At 43.0% G+C, this 14399-nt stretch overlaps 1 long non-coding RNA gene across 1 annotated transcript; it reads left to right on the top strand.

The window, feature by feature from the left end:
- The first annotated feature begins 215 nt into the window (after positions 1-215).
- LOC143509156 (uncharacterized) lies at positions 216-1145 on the top strand. The gene is made up of 3 exons (XR_013129596.1): positions 216-272; positions 361-942; positions 1019-1145. It is a non-coding gene; the product is annotated as an uncharacterized LOC143509156 (long non-coding RNA).
- Positions 1146-14399: the final 13254 nt, after the last annotated feature.

The following is a 14399-nucleotide window of genomic DNA, read 5'->3' as shown; positions in this document are numbered from 1 at the left end:
GGGAGATGTCGACGGGCGAATAAACCCCTTCTGTAGGGCCTCACTGACATAAGATTCCATAGCGGCATCTTCTGGGCGGGAGAGCGGGTACGGCTTAGTTCTCTTGGGCAAGGTTACCCCGGGAAGGAGGTCGATGGCACAGTCGCAGGTTCTGTGTGGAGGGAGTAAACTGGCACGCTCCTTACTGATTACGTCAGCGAATTCTCTGTACTGCTCAGGGACCGCATCGGAGAGAGGTGTGTGAGGACTCTCAACCATCGAGGAGCGAAGGGGTAAATGCATACAATCCTGCTGGCAATGCGATCTCCACGCAACTAATTCGCGACTTTGCCACGAAATGACAGGGTCATGTTCTCTTAGCCAGGGGAAACCGAGGATGACAGAATCGCGAGGAGCGGAGACCAGGAAGAACTGCCTCATCTCGGTATGGAACAGCCCGACACGGAGGAGCAAGGGCTTGGTACGTCGGTCAACTAATCCGGTACCTATAGGTTGTCCGCTTACTGAGTTAACTCGGAAAGGGGGGTTTACCTCCTCAACGGGAATGTTTAACGATCTGGCTAGTTCGCTGTCGAGAAAGTCCCCTCCTGCGCCTGAGTCAACTAACGCTGAGTAGCTGCGAGTTACACCTCCCCAGGTGAGCTGTATAGGTAGGTTAAATTGGGAATTACCACAAAGAGAAAGTAATGGAGGGCTTACTTTTGCTTGAGAGGGGGAATTCCCACGGAGACGAGGTGGTCGTGTGGAACATCGGTCTCGGAAATGACCTTCCTCGCCACAGTAGAGGCAGAGTCCTTCGCGCATGCGACGCGCCCTCTCCCGGGGAGTGAGTGGAGACCGGCCCAGCTGCATCGCTTCGGAGTACTCTCGATTGTCCTCTCCGGGGAGACGAGACGACTGGTGAGAAAGAGTGGAAGTGCGTACACCTGCTGTTTTAGGACGGTGAGTAGTGAGCAGCTTATCTATGTTCACTGCTGCTTGTATGAACTCGGAAAGAGTTAAATCTTCATCTTTACAGGCCAACTCAATCTGCAGATCGGTTCTGAGACCGCGGCGGAACACCGTCTTGAGGGCAGTTCCACTCCAGCCACTGCCAGCAGCCAATGTACGAAATTCTCGGGCATAGTCTGCCGCGCTGCGTCTCCCCTGCTTGATTTCACATAACTGGGTGCCGACATCGCGCCCGGCGGCGGGGTGGTCGAAGACGGATCGGAGCAGTTCGGAGAAGTGGCGCTCCGTATTCAGGGAGTCGTCTCCGCTACTCCAAAGAGCAGTAGCCCAAGCTCCTGCCTCTCCCGTCAGGAATGTCAGCATAAAATCCACCTTTTGACGATCCGTCTGGAACAGGGCCGGGTGATAGGTGAAGTACATGGAGCACTGCATCAGGAAGTTCTTGCAACGCTCCGGAGACCCGTCATATCGTTCAGGTAGGGCAACTGGCATATTGGCGGGATGCATCGCAACGGTCAGGGGGGCAGAGGACACGGGGCTGGCACCTTGGACGTTCTGGCGTGCAGATTCGGTGAGGGCACGGAGCGCAGTTTCTTGGTTACACGCTGTCTCGGTGAGCTGTTGTATACGCTCCGTCAGGGCCGCGATAGTCGCCTCTTGGCGAGCTAGGTGAGCCTGTGTTTCCGCAGGATCCATGGGAAAGGCGAAGTATTCTGTAACGTATAGAACACGCTGAGAGGGATCCTGATGCGGAATAACACGTTCTTTATTTGAATAACTCTGTACAACAAGCCACACGATGAGCAAAGTGACGTATGGCAGGTGCAGAGCAGTAGCGTGGGAGCGGTGGTCAGTGCGGTCCAGGGTCGAGAGGCGAGGGCAGAGTCCGGGAGGTATCCAGGGATCAGGCAGGAGACGTGGTCTAGGGGACAAGCAGAGTTCGGCACACAGAGAGACAATCAGGAATAACGGCTTGGTATGCAACGACATGAGGCAATACTTCGCAACCAGGAAGTGAAGTCTGGGTGCTTAAGTATGCCCGGAATGTGGGCGTGGTGGTGAGACAGGTGAACGTGATTATGTTATCTGCTATTCCTGACACTAATGTTGAATACCTAGGAGAATCATTTTGACACTCATGGCACATTACCACTTGTAATGTTGTAATGTAATGGATGTATTGACTTCATTATGACTTTCCTGGGAGTCACTGAACTTTTATTGTTGTTGTTGCTGTTGCTAAACTTGAAATCTTAACCTTTGTTTTAGATGTCTTCAGAAGAGTAAGTAGGAGATGTACAGTATATGAACCATTTGGGTACAACTGAACAGCCCATGCAGGGCAGGATTGTCGAAGGGTCAGACATTCAGGAAATCTCCATCAAGGTAACTTGCACCAGCATCAAAAGAGACAAGATGGGGATTTGTACAGCTCAACAGAGAAAAAGAAACTGAGATAGCTCAGTTTGCAATTCACTGGCACAGCTAAAAAAGGGAGCACAGCTGAGGGGGCCCCTGAGATGTGAGTGCCCCTCCACTCCACTGTCCACAAACCTGGATGAAAGTAGGAGAAAAGCAGCAATACAGTACCAAAATCTCAGTTTACCTTAAATGTTCATGTCCATGAACCCCAAGGTCTATTAATGTGTCTATGAACGTCTATGCCATTTATCAAACAGTAGACCTCATTTCAAAAATCTTGACTAAACAAAAAACACTGAACACTCACTGGAAGGTTATTCCACAGCTGGAGATGTTTGTATGATAATGTTGCATTCCCTGCTGTAACTTTCATAATTAAGGTGTGACAGTACATAATAATTTCACTTAGACCTTTGTATGTCAGTAACAAAATTTTGTTATCAATACACTGTCTGATAAGCAGTTAATCTAGTGTCCTTAATATCGGACTAGTATCGTCACAATCACCCTCCACCTGGCATCTCGGTTTCCATGGTGACATCTTCATGTGCTTTCAGTTTTGTTTGCTTCCTTGCTTCCATTCACTCGTGTTTCCTTGTTTCTGGTTCGTCATGCCCTGCCCTCTTTCTTAGCATTATTATTGCTTATTGTCTTGCCTATTTAAGGCCTGCGTTTGACTTACTTGTTGATTACTGATGTATGTTCAGAGTATTCATTGCGATGCCCTTACGTTTACTAGTCTGTTACTGGCAGTTGTTTCTTTTCCATGTCCCTGTTCCTTCTGTTCCTAGTTTTTTTTTTTTTTTGCTAGTGTCTCATCTTGTTTCTGTTATTTAGTGTGCAGTGTTTATGTTTGTCTAGTGTTAGATGTCCTGTGTTTAGTGCTTCATTACTAAAATGTGTCCTGCACTTGTGTCCTGCCTCTTGTCTCATCCCTGGTGACATGTTCAAGCTTTCTGAGTCTAGCTGCCTAGACTAGACACTGAGTTTAGACATTCTTTAGCAGCATACTAGAATGTCCAATTAGCAGGGCATTACAATTGTCCAATCTTGAAGTTTTAAAATGATGAAATCGTTTTTCTGAAGATCATTTTTTTCAAACATGATCTTTTTTATAACTACCATCAAATCAAATATGAAAGTCATGTTGCACAGTGCTGTATGACATCTTTGTATAACATATACAGTCGTGGCCTGGTGGTTAGGGAACTGGTCTTGTGACCGGAGGGTCGTGGGTTTTTATGTCCATGACTGAGGTGCCCCTGAGCAAGGCCCTTAACCCTCAATTGCTCACAAAAAATATATAATAATAAGATAAAAATGTAAGTCACTCTGGAGAAGGGTGTCTGCCAAATGTCATAAAATGTAAATATAAATCTATAAATCTCTTTCAAATAGTTTGAAATATGTAATTTACATTATAGCTTTCTGGTGGATTTTTTTACATTCATGTATGATCATTGTACCATGGAGCTAGTCTCTCTTTTTGTCTTTTTTTCTTTCTTAGTGGCATGGACAAGTACTTTCATCTCAGTGAGACTGAATGAAGAATACTCTGTTGTTCAGTGCTTACCACTCAGCTATTAAGATACTATCTTAGCATTGTAGGCTAACCTAGCATGGATAAGTTACAATTCTAGCTACCCATTAAATAAAACGTATGACAATTGCTAGTTATTCTAGCAACCTTTTAGAATCTAGCTTCAGTTAGCTTCATATTTGAACTGACCAATCTGTCTGACATACGTTTTACTGCTTTATTCAGTGAAACTCCAGCTTTTGCAAAAAGACAAAATGGTGCATTCATTACTATTTCAATCATTCACCCCATACATGTAATATCTGTCCGTGATGATATCCTATTTTCTTCTACAGAACCCCAAACTCCCCTCAAAGCTCTCGCTACACTTATCAGCAACTACTCTGCAAAATCAGACAAGACCATCTGGGACAAACCGACCAGTCTACCAGTAACTGGAAGTATCTGGGACATTGCATGTACAAGTCTACTTGAATACTGAGTAATGTAATACTAAGTAATACAGAGAACTATTGAGTAGTGTGAAGCATTACATAGTATTACATACTTCAATATGCATAACTCAAAATGAATCAAAACTGTCAAATGGTTTAAGACACAGTTTAATGAAAAAATTATTATTACTTTTTATCAAATCAGTTACTGTTCTTTTGTAAATGACTGCAAAAAAAAGAACAAGAACAAAAACTAGAACATTCAGAATGCGACAACATTTCTACATCAAGTTTATCCTTTGCCAGTAACCACACATCACAATTATCTCTACATTAACTCACCCCTGTGGCACAATCTAGATCCAATTTTGCAATCAATAACCTACCTCTTGTAATTCCAAAAGGGCATCACACATTTACACACCATATTAAGGATATGTTCAAAAGCTTTACAGAACTATGAAATATGATATAAATAAGTATACAGAAATTATATAGGTAAGGAGTAATGTATACAATATTATTAAATACTGCTGCTATACTGGATACAGGGAACATAAATATCTGACAATTGTTGTACATGAGTTACCAAGGTACACTATGAAATAGTTACATATGAAGTAGTCACCCAGGCTGGTCTGTGGAGGAGACATTTCAGTTAACAGTAAGGATACCTTTTGCCTCAACTAAATGTTTGAATTTGGTGAACTTTAGTGGCCTCGGGTTAAGTTAATTTAAGATTACAAGACTATTTACTTCACACCATTTTCTCTCAGTTTAGTTTTTTACAGTGTAGATGCAGAAATTTGAGCAACATCAGATTATGACATTGACATTCAATGATATGCAATATACTTTCTGTATTCATTAAAAAAAAGGGAATCTCATGTCCAAATGTATCGGTGGACCATAGTGCCATTTGCTATGGTGGCAGCTAGGTTCACTGCAGTATTATTTAGGCTAACTATTTTCCCATTTACATTGGCTCCGTCCGAAATGCCATACTTCCCTTTTATTCAGTATGCCAAAGCAGTACGCAATAAAGGGTAGTATGTCTAAATACATAGTATGCATTTAGACAGTAAGCGAAATGTACACGGATGGCTTACTGAATCAGGAAGTATGCAATAAAGTATGCAATTGCAGCACACTGTCCTATCACATAATTCAATTGGAGCATTTAACTAAGTTCATGCGATGTCATATGACATGGGTAAAATGGCGGACGTAGTACGTTCGAGGTTGTATGCATACTGCCCAGTCCCATACTGAAAGAATGCATTGTTTTAACGGTTCAGTGCATGCTGCTTTTGGATTGAGCTGTAGACAACTGGTGCCTTTCTTTCCTCTAAGCTTAAAGGACTTTATAACACATTGCACAATTCCAGTTTCTGAGTCAGTGTGACATCTGTGATAAAGTGGAGAAGATGCTCACAGATCCAGATTCAAGGTACTGTTATATTATGGGCAATCCAGCACACAGTTAAGTACAACAGGCAGGGAACAATATCCAAAAGACAATAACAATAGTGATAGATCAAAAAACGCAATCCAAAAACAGTCATAAACCAATCCAGAGTCAAAAACCAATGTAGGCAAAGCAGACAAAACCGGCAATACTTCAAGGAGTGACAGTGTCCCCCCAAAAAAACACCCAAAACAAGTCAAGGGAGGTCGAGGAATGAGGACAACCCAGACAACTACCAGCTCTGCCGGAAGATGACTGCTCACTGCCGGAATGACCATTTAAGCTGTAGGTGAGATGAAGCTGACCCTTGGATCTGGGAGCAGGACCATCAGAGTAGTACACATGGAAATCTGCCAAGAATATCCTTGGCAGCTATCCGGCATTGCTCCTCAGGTCCATAATCCTCCCAGTCCACCAAGTACTGGATTGTGAGTCCTTGCATCCTAGAAACCAGCATTTGTCGAATGGTGTAGACTGGCGTCCCATTGGAATCAACATCAACTGGTGGGGAGGTTAACACTCCTCTAGTAAGACCAGAAACAACAGGTTTGAGAAGAGATATATGAAAAGAATGGTTGATTCAGTAATGTGGAAGGAGATCAAGTTGGTAGGTCACAGAGTAACAGAATTGAGGCATTTAGTGATATTGGAAGATCAAATGAACCTAGATATCAGCTTGTGACAATGGCCCAAGTCTCAAAGGTTACACGTGGAAGGCCAAACTATCTCCTACTCAGTATTCAGTGTTTGGCCCATGATCCGCCTTTTCTTTTCCTCTTTCCAACACTCATAATCCACTGATGGGTCACCTCCTCTACCCTTTTGCTCCTTGTTACGACCCTTGTCTAGGCTCCAGGGCGCAACATCAATGAGGAGAGAAAACAGAACCAGCGGCATACTTTAACTTTAACACGTCAAAACCGAGCCATATGTATATGTAATCACATTAGTCCTACTCTCTCTGCATTGCTCTGGCTTCCGGTTAAATATTGGATTGGTTTTAAAATTCTTCTGTTGACCTCTATGCCATTAAATGGTCTTGCCCCACAATATCTGAGTGAACTCATTGCATATTATAACCCATCTCGCTTGCTGCACTCTCAACATTCAGGATTTCTCTTAGTTAGCCTTCTCCTTAGCCTTCTCCTTTAAAGCCAGTTATGGAACAGTCTTCTGAGATGTTGATGCTGTCATCCAGTCATGTCGGACGCACTGATACCAACTCCTACCTGAGGTTCAAGGTCCACAATGAAGGGACTGTAACTGCTCGACCTGGAAACAGAACTATAAATCTGGACTTCTGCTAGCTGGGCCGCCCAATGGAGGATGAGTTCCCTTTTGAGTCTTCGTCTTCCCAAGGTTTCCTCTTAAACCCTGCCACTACCTTGCTCATTAGGAATCTGGTCCCATGTGCTTGTAATGCTGATTTGTGACATGTTGTAAAATGTGCTATATAAATAAAGTTGACTTTGATTTCAAACCCAATAAATTAAGTAGCATGCCGATGGAACTTGCATGTCCTTTTACGTAAAGGTGGTTACCTAGAAGACACTGAATGACTGCTCAAGCATGCTTGAGGTGGGAAGGAAAGGAGATTGGATGGAGCAGTTATGTGGATGATGAGGTGGAAACAGAGTGGCTTTTTCTTTACTTAAATCAGCAGACAAATCATGATACTCCTTGCAGATTAGAATCTTTGTTTCTACTTTGGGGCTTTCTGTCATGGTGGATTTGACTCGTAATGGTTGCAGGTTCAGACAGTTCTCATAACAGTATGATGACCAGGATGTGATTTCATGTTCAGACCAAAGAATGTTGGGACTGTGCTGCTGTAACCAGGGAAACTGTAAGATGAAGTCAAATCAGAGGAGTTAACAACAAGAAATGAGATTAGTTCTAAGTGTAGGGCACTAGTTTCCAGTTGGAGCTGAACAATTGCTGTGAGACAGATCCCTATCCCTTGACCAGGTTATTGCAAGCTAGTTCCTATAAAATCTCAGTGTTCAAACTGTTATGGTTGGTTACCACCAGAACCGCTGCATTCTACCACAATGCAGAACTCATGATAGTATTTGGCTACGATGTGGACCCTTGCTTATGGCAAGGTAGGAGCTCACCACTAGACTTTCTGCAGTGGGGGTGATCAAAGACATTTTTCAACTTTTTCCAAATTTGCCATTTGACAACCCTTGTATCAACTCCCAAACTGCAGTTGCCAAAACTAATGCTTGGTAAAGTAATCTAGATGTGTCATAGGCTATTTTGGCCTTATCAGAGCAGGCTGGAATACCAATAAATATAAGTCACAAGTAAGAGGAAAACACAATGTTTTTAGTGAACCACTGTAGTTTTCCAATTATCTCATGAGGGTGAAGGTATTGGAGGCTGGAAAAGATTTTTGAGCAGTGGGTGGTGGGTAGGATGGCATGAATGGCTTGCATCTGTGTGTTAAAATCCCTCATGGCATGATGTAAGGTCTGCTTGTTGCTCAGCAAGAAGATCTAATAAATGACTGAGCCCTTCAAACAATTATTATTGCAAATGTAGGCAAAGCAGGCAAAACTGGGAGGAGTAGGCAAAAAAATGCCTTTTTCCAGGGACATGGAAAAAATGTATAAACATTCAAAGAATAGCTTGGTATGCTCACTTAGCTCAAGGAGAGATGGCAATTCTTTGCAAGGAAGAGTAATAGATACAATATATAGAGAGGGGAGAACGTTTTATAGGTGATTCTTATAATTGGGTGATGATCTCGTTACCCGGAGTGAGGGATTCTGGGAATTGTAGTTCCTGGTGGCCCAAAGGATGATGGACAGAAACAACCTTTTGCATAGCAGGAAAATGAGAAAATAGAAAAAGCACATCCAGTTCATTTTTGTATATGATTATATAGGAGATCATTTGCACATTATGCACTGCACAGCAGTTGGACTTCAAAATGACTCACCAGGGACACTTTGGACTACCAAATGTAAACACATGGTTAAAATCTTGATGCAATCGACATTCTAGTCTCAGAAACTGAACAGGTGTGAACAGGGTTTGCCATGCAATCTAATTAAATTTTAGTTTAAAATCCCTAAAAAAAGAAAGGCGTAGTTCGACAGAGCTCAGAGGCAGACAAACACGGGGAGAGAAACAGCAGGGCGAGACATGCTTTTAAAGTTTCATCTATCTATTTTTTCCCAGTTTGTCAATCATGTGCTGTCATTCCCAATCTGTGCAAAACTGTCTTCTTTTGTCTCTCTCTCAAGGACATACTTTTCAGAAAAAATGTCTACCTTTAAAAGGTAAATAGTAATATTCGGGCAAACTGTATCGATTTGCAGAAAGGGAAAACAACTCCCTTCACTCTACCAAACAGCACTTTTTGAAAACAGTCAGAAAACTACCATTTCTGAAGTGCAGGCAGAGAATGTTTACCTGCTGTGGCTACAGGGTGCCATGGGTCGTCCAGTTTGAAGACTGTTTGGCTTTTTCTAACAGTTCGGCTTCACTGTGCTCCCCCAACCCCCACCCCAACCCCCACCCCTCAGGTCAACAAGCTCCTTTCAAGTTCTTACTCTCTACCTTTCCCTCCTGTAAACACTGCTATGCATTCCACGTCTCATTCTTTTTTTGTACAAATTGGTTTCTTCTATTGATTTTCTCTGCAATGTGGCTAAACAATCAGATTGACGAAGGACGCATTCTCTGAGGTGAGCAGTCCGGATTTGTCAGGGTAGACGGATATAAGCAAGGCCCCCGGGCCCAGGATGAGGGCGGTATATCAGGCTTCATAGAGTGGGAAGACTCCAGTGAAACAGCTTTGCAGAGGCAGCGTTCTTACCTGCAGCTCAGTCATCACAAGGGTGCCATATTAAGTTACTCTAATGCACATTTCTCCCAAACGTTCGTGCCACCTGAGGTCGTTTGATCTGATAGGGCCAGATTCCTGCTTTGACTGACTGTGCCTAAAAAGTGGCCTCATATCTGCAGTAAGAGGCAACTGCTCTTAAAATCACTCCCAGGTGCATTTCATTCAGATTTAGCAATATCATCTTCCATAGTTTCTTCGTGGAACCTTTTCAGGCATGAGTATATCAAGCTTTTCAGTCATGAGTATATGTGACATTTCAATGAGAGAGACCATCTAGCGCAAGTGTGGATGCAGGTTATATCTTAAAATGAATATGTTCAAAATAACCTATGTAAATTTATCTCATTACCGCACAAGGGACTCAAAATGAGTCTTGCTAAATTGATGTATCAGTAGGGTTTCATATTAGACAAGTAAAATTAGTAGCCCTTTACTTTTAAACATGTGAAAGAGCTTTTATGATATACATGTAACACAAGCAGGCTTTTTAGGGGAGTACATTTCCATCAATGGAAAGCTCTGGGATTGGAAGTATGGAGTATGGAAAAGCAGCCATAATATCCTCAGCATGAGAGGAATGCTGAGGTGCAGATGTGTACATACACATGGGTGTCACTTTGCCTCTGAGACGACTTTGACTCCGAAAGAGCTGGGGGTGGACTTGTTTCATTACAGAGGATATAGAATGGTGCATGAGTCTTCCGTGCACTTCCTTATGACGGATTGGGCTCACTCGTCAAGTTTCCGCCATTTTTACATGGGGATTCCCCCCTTCAGGAGAAAGTGAAGAAACATGTCAAAGCAAGAATGAAAGTGTGACGAGACACAGCCCAGATGAATCTGGCTCTCGCTCTTCTCTGCTGAGGAGCACAGTGCCATCTACTGGCCACTTTAAGTCCCACTGAGGTGAGAAGACAATAAACAACTCACTGCATCTTTCACATACATATATATGTGTATACGACAACTTCAAGACCTTCAATATTTAAAACCTGTGTTTGTGTCTCGGAGTGACGCATGCTTTCATAGCGATGTAAATAAAACGGAAATGCTGAAATTCAAGCAAGGTTCATAGTAAGCTTTCTCTCAACCTGCAGTCTCCGTGTCCCGTCGTCATTGTAAATGCATATAGCAAGGTCTTTTACATTTTTAACGTCTGCCTGCAAACGAGTCTGGTGAGACATCTATTTTTCAGCGCTGTGTAGGCAGTTTCAGGCAATTGCTTCTCCACCTCTGACCACACTGTCTACTCTTGAGCATGTGAGCATACCTCTGTCTCTCTCTCTCTCTTCCTCTTTCTTTATTTCTTACTCAGTCACCCTTTCTCTCTCTCTCTCTCTCTCTCTCTCTCTCTCTCTCTCTCTCTCTCTCTCTCTCTCTCTCTCTCTCTCTCTCTCCCTTCCTTGTTCTTTGCTAGCAGTAGCTTACCCATCTGAGTAAAAAGAAAAAATGTGTTGAATGTCAAGGAACCCATGAAATCCCCTGACTGAGAATTCTGTGCTTCTTTTCCATAAATAAGTTATGGAGCTTGTTATCGGCACTACTATGACCAGTCTGTAGAGATGGATGAGGAGCGGACAAGAGGCAGAGAAATATGGGCATATCCAGTGTGTGCAACTGTGTGTTAGTGCATGCAAAGGAGAGGAGGAAGTATGGAATGTCTATGTTAAATGCAGTGAATGTTTGTCCATATACATATATGTATGGTTGTGTGAGAGAGTGTGTGTGGTTGTAGAATGATCATATATGAATGTAATAGTGTGTGAGTCATGAAGCACCTGGGTCACTGGGTGATCGCATGCTATAGCAGTAATGGCCAAAACCACCTTGACGGGAGTGAAAGAGGTCCTTCTGTTTAATTAGAAACTTTAATATTTCATTCCCTCTGCCACCATCCTCCACATCGCCTCATTACCACGACTCTATCATGCTCTTGTGAACTCACACACACTCAGACTCTCAGATCTTTACACACACACACACAATCAGACACAAGTCATACATCTACACAAACACGCAGACACACATAAGGTCTTTGACACTTTTACACACTCAGGTCCTTCTCACACTTTTACACACACAGGCTCTTCTCACACTTTTACACAGAGACCCTTTCACACTTTTACACACACAGGCCCTTCTCACACTTTTACACACACACACACAGGTCCTTCTCACACACAGGCCATTCTCACACTTTTACACACACACACACACGCACACACACACACACACACACACACACACACACACACACACACACACACACACACACAGACCCTTCTCACACTTTTACACACACAGGTAAGCTCACTCATACACGTTTTGCTTTTATCTTCCATTCCATGTGTTGACAATATAGACATGGTCATCAAATGATGACCAGCAGCAAGAACAATCCAAATAACTGAATGGAAAAACCCAGACCAGTATGGTTTAAAACTACCAAACTTATATTTTGAAAAGTTTCATAAACCAAATAATATCTTCCGTATTTTCCAGCTGTTATGCTGGGGGAACTTTGTCAATATTTGTACTTCTACCTGTTTATTCATTTAGTGTATGCTCATGTCCTGGGCTTTATTCACTAGACTTGTCAAAACACATCATCCAGTGAGACTAAAAAGGGCTCTTATTGGTTATTTTTTTTAGAATGTGTTTTCTATCCTGTAATCTATGCTGTGTTACTAAACTCACTCTTTCTGACTATGACACTGACAACCAGTACTGATACACAGTTTGAATTTCAAAAAACAACATCCCTTAAATATAATGCTATGCATGCACATTTTGAAAGGCTAACAGAACAACTGCTAGCAAAACCTGGAGCAGAATTTGTCTCATGTCTAGTGTAGTGTGACCTTGCTGACCTTGTAAAGGTGCCAACACTGAGTGGTTGTACCCTCCCCAAGCCCACACTCACCCTTCTGCCCTCACTGCAATATTCCCCCTATCCTCATCACAGCCAACGTGGAGCACCCCAGCACCCACCACCATCCCCACTGAGCGGATGAGTGCAGCTTTATTCTATCGCTCTTTCATTCCCCCGTCTTTAATCTGCCGTCACAGGACACTGGAGCTTGGTATGGCGGGGCCCTGTGCATATATGTACATGCACACACACACACACACACACACACACACTGTGATGGCCCCACCAGCAGAGTTTGCACGAATGTGATGACATTAGACTTTACAAGGTGAAGGCGTTCAAGGGCACGTCACTCTGCCTCTGACTAGTCTTTAAGCCACATGGCGGTACTATGTCTAACCCCCGCTGCTCCTCCTCTCCTCTTCTCTCGCTCTCTCGTTCCTCTTTGCTCTCTTCAGCCTTCCTCCCCTCCTCCTATTTTCTCACCTCTAACCTGTCATATACCCATAGACATATGTTCCAGAATTTTCCATATATTAAAAAAACTAAAAAAAAAAAGAATGGAATTATCACTTCCATCATTTACATACTTCATTTATACCACTTCATCATTTATAGTAAAATTCCTTTTTTAGATTGGTACTTTTGTTAATTATCACTGTTAAATTCAGTTCAGTTTTTCGGTATACTGCTCTGGGGGTGCATTTAAAACACCGAAAGTGGCTTTGACCATGTATCTTCCTTCAAATACACATTCCTGAGCGCACTGCATCTCTTGCAGTCGAAACGTTTGACGGGTCGCTATGCAAATTGCAGAGCCGCACTCAGCAGCGCTAAGTGAGCAAAACTTAGTGTGTATTCTGAGGAGGAGGTAGTAGGCTTATAAAAAATGCAGAATAATTACCACGAAGAGGTTGAGCCACAGATGAAAGCCTTCGTGCGAATTGGGAAAACGACTTGACAGCTCGCTCCGAGTCGCCGCCTGTCTTTTCTTTCTCCATCTTCCATCCATTGTTTGTTTTTGCATTTAGAACAGCCAATTTTCCGTACAATACTGACTGTGCCATCAAGGGAGGAGTCATTATACATGCGCGGCTTTGCCAAAATTCAAATGCGCAGCTGAAGCCGGCCAGCACTCTGGCCTGTACCGGCCTGCTAGGGTGTAGAGGAGGTAAGCCGACAACATAAGGTGTGTTTTGGAGTGGATACATGCGTGTCCGGATGATTGCAGCAAAGCTTTGGTTCAGGTTATGTAGAGCTATAGATTTAGCAGGAACTCTTTTATAACATGACTAGACCAGTTTTGTGGTTGGTTATGGTATTTATTAATAGCATTTAACTAGATGTTGCGGGTGAACTGCTCCCAAACCATGATGTAAAGACAGTGAGGAACCTTTTCATGCCTGAATTCTTGTAAATGTTCGATACACAAGCACATTTGATTCTAGTGTTGATAAAAGACACACAATGACTGAAGTTTTTCTCACACTTTTCTCAAACAAAAAACTTTAACCGAATTGAAAAAAGGCCTACCATGGAAGATAAAGTTAGTCACTACATAAACACACGCATGCGCATAGCTATAGTAACACTACAGTTTTACACCATGCACAGCAGTTTCACTGCTAAAAATTAGTTCAACTAGCATCACCCTTTCCCCTTAAACACAATCCAAGGCACACAGACAGATCCACAGTGAATATCCCGTCTAACAGCCACCGCCATCCACTTTTAATCAAAGTAGAAGCCATCAGCCGGTGAATGGGTTGCTCTGTCCCTGTGGAGCAGTCTTCCCTAATTGACCCGCTCTAGTTCCTCTGCATTGGCCCCCAGACAGCTGTAACTCTTGTGCG

Source organism: Brachyhypopomus gauderio, chromosome 3, assembly GCF_052324685.1.
Source record: "Brachyhypopomus gauderio isolate BG-103 chromosome 3, BGAUD_0.2, whole genome shotgun sequence".
In the NCBI taxonomy this organism is placed as follows: domain Eukaryota; kingdom Metazoa; phylum Chordata; class Actinopteri; order Gymnotiformes; family Hypopomidae; genus Brachyhypopomus; species Brachyhypopomus gauderio.
This window is presented reverse-complemented; position numbering and strand designations above follow the sequence as displayed.